Source organism: Camellia sinensis, chromosome 10 (genome assembly GCF_055761805.1).
Source record: "Camellia sinensis isolate YWXY chromosome 10, ASM5576180v1, whole genome shotgun sequence".
Lineage (NCBI taxonomy): Eukaryota > Viridiplantae > Streptophyta > Magnoliopsida > Ericales > Theaceae > Camellia > Camellia sinensis.
Genome location: NC_138970.1, coordinates 142,233,422 through 142,236,912, shown reverse-complemented (window position 1 = coordinate 142,236,912; position 3,491 = coordinate 142,233,422).

Genomic DNA, 3,491 nt, shown 5'->3' with positions numbered 1-3,491 from the left:
TTTGGTGATAGTGCGTGGTGATTAGTTGTGGTTGTGAGAATTTCACAGTTTAAATGTTGAAAATAGTAAAATTTTATTATCTAAATTAACCCTAACATAGAAAAATTATTCTCTATTAACATTAACTTTGACGGTGAAATTTTACTCTCTTTTTTTTTTAAAGAATTTCATAGCTGGTATAGATTTTGCATAATTTGTTTCATTGAGGGAATTTTAAAAATATTAATTTTATTAAAAAAATAAATAAATACATATCTACATCAAAAGTGATAAATTTTTAAAAGTTTGAAAAATCAAAAAAGGGACATTTTAGTAAACAAATTTTGCATTGTGTGCGCCTTCTTGGAGCTTGCTCTTGATGCAACAAAACTTACACTTATGTTGGCATTAAACATATTGTTTCCATTTTGTAACAAAGAAAAGCCCATTTTGGTTGATAATGCTTACTCCCTTTGTTTCAAAATAGTGGTTTATTTTTTGGATAAAAAAAAAAAAACAAAACAATGGTGTATTTTGGAGAATTTAATTTTTTTTATAGTACAATTATTGCACTTTAAAAAAATTAATAGGTGAATTACACTAATGGTTCCTATAGTTTGGGTTTTATGTCATTTTGATCCTTGACTTTTTAATTATGACACATTTGATCTTGAATTTTGAATTTTATTTCTTGTTCCAAATAAGGATAATTGAAGATACCATTGCTCAATTTCAAGGGCAAAGTTATCAATTTGATAAAATATAAACTAATTTGATAAAAATAAATGTCAAAAAAATATTTTTGAATTTTTAAAAATTATTTCAACCTACTAAAGATAAAATTAATAAATGTTTTAGACATTTATTTATTTTACCAAATTAATTTTTTTTTTATGTGTTTGAATGATGATCATGTAATGTGTGATTGTTTTTATTTTCATTAAATTAGTTTCTTTTTTTTTTCTAAAAGTCAAAGATGGCAACAACTTTGATATCATTATTAAACTAATCCATTAAATCAAAAAATTTAAAACTAAAAACATTTCATATACTTAATGTGGGGATGTATTTTCTGAATACCAACACGTGACATGGTGACGCCGACGTGTCAGCCGAGGTGCCACGTGTCCTGGTAGTTATGCCGAGGTTACCTAGGCAAGGCCGAGGTGATCTCCGAAGATATCGAAATCCGAAATAAGCGGATAAGGAACAAGAGTCCTAGAGTAAAGAGAAGACTTTGCTGAGATAATGATAAAGCTCTTAGGGAGTTTATCTTTATCTCTTGAGGAGTCCAAAGAAAGCACTGAATGGGAGTCCATAGAAGTCATGCTTCTAGTGGGACTAGGATTGAGTTGGTTATAAGAGAGAGGCACCCTCGTGGATCTAAGGTATGCAGTTTTATACTCAAGCTTGTGAGTTTAGCACTTGATTTGTCTTCGAGAGATATACTGACTTGATCGTCGGAGTGCCCCCGGGTGGAAGAGCCACCGCCGGAGCCTTTTCTTTCTGTTGTAGGTTTGCTGAAGCCATCTATTCTGCCGGTGCTCTCCAACTGATTACTAGGCGGGCAGTGTGGTCAGAAAATTACCCACACAATCTGGCGCCGTCTGTGGGAACTTAGAAGAATAGATGGCCAGTGACGAACAGAGGGAAAACATTGGGGGCGACACTCCTGCTGGGAGTGGCAGACCAATTGATCTTGACTTTGAAGGAGACAACCACAACACAGAAACTCATGGCCAGGGCCACGGAGAGAAAGACGTCGGCCAAGAGGGCAACACTTCAAAGAAGACAGACCAAGGCAAGTACTATAACGAAGATAACCTTCAGGTATGGAGGGATAGGTGCCTACGGAGGGATGAGGAAGTAAAAGACTTGGCAAACAAGTTGGCGGACCTACAGTCGGTCGTCAACTTCATGATGCAAAATAATGTCATGCAGCCACCATACCCGCTGCAGGACACACCGATGCCAGCAACCAATGCCCAGAAGGGAGGAAGGAAAGCAATCCCCGATGCCCCTCAGCACACTAGGAGTGGAAGGCACTCTCACCGACCTTCCAGGGAAGTCGGACGAGAGGAGCCGAGGTAAGAAGAGTCCCGAAGGACACATCACATGAAGGATCCAAGGCCCAAAGAACATCGGCATGTTCAAGGGCAAGTACTCTGCTTTGACACAACCCATGGAGAAAGATCCAAACGGGCCCACCACGAGGCTGAAAGTAGTGTACCAAAAAGATTGAAGTCCAGAGATAGCCGAGCTCCAGGTAGGAGTAAAGAAGACTTGAGAGATTACCTCAAAAGGAGGCAACAGAATGTTGAAGTCGAGGTGACTTCCCCAGTTAAGCCGAGAACACCATTCTCAGTGGAACTGGGCAAATTTGAAGCACCAAAAAGATTCAGTATGCTGAGATTCCAAATTTATGATGGTAAGTCAAATCCTAACTTTCATGTTGGACTATACCTGAATTCAATGGCATTATATAGTGGGAACGAGCCGTTGCTCTGCAAAGTATTCCCCTCATCTTTCGGGGAGATTGCATCCGATTGGTTCCATAAACTACCGAAGGGAAGCGTAAAGACATGAGAAGGCCTGGCCGAGATGTTTGTGGCCAGGTTTGTGACGAACAAACTACAACCCTTGAGGGTCGACGCCCTGATGGCTTTAAGAATCACCAAGGAAGAAGGCCTTAGGGCCTACGCGAAGAGGTACTACGAGGTGTTCAATCGAATACCCGAATGCAACCAAGAAGTAGCGGTCATCTCTTTCAAGAATGGCCTGAAAGATGACTGCCCACTACGGAAGTCTTTGGCAAAAACACTGCCAAAAACCATGGAAGAACTCATGGCAAGAATCGAGAAGTACGCTAGAGCCGAGGAAGATACATCGGGAAACAAAGAGATAAAGCAGGAGAAAGGAAACGGCTCGCCGAAGCGAGGCCTGGGTAACAACGGGCCAACCAAACAAGAAACGGAATTGAAGGGTAAACAGGCAGTGACGACGGTGTTCCGAATCCCTATCCATAAAGTTGTGGATCAAATACGAAACCAGCCCTATTTCAGGACATCGGCAAGAGCACCAGGGGAATTTATGAGAAGAAACGTTGGTAGGCGCTGTGCTTACCACAATGAAGAAGGACACCCAACTCAAGGCTGCAGAGCCTTAAAAGCACACTTAGAAGATCTGGTAAGGCAAGGCCATCTAAGGAACCTTGTTGATGAGGCCAGGACAAGAGAAGAACAGGCAAGATTGCCTCAAGCACCCGCAGCTCCGCCTCCCCCAGCACAACAACCACAGGCAGGAGGACCACGGGTGGTTAATGTCATCCACTCAAGAGTAAGCGAAAACGACATTCGGGGAGAAACCCAAAGAGTAAAACACCTGCAGCACGTGAACCAGGTCGGACACAAAAGACCTCGGCCTGAAGAATGCCAAGGACCGATGATAACCTTCACTGAAGCCGACCTAGAGATGGTCCAGCATCCGCATAATGATGCCTTGGTAGTATCCCT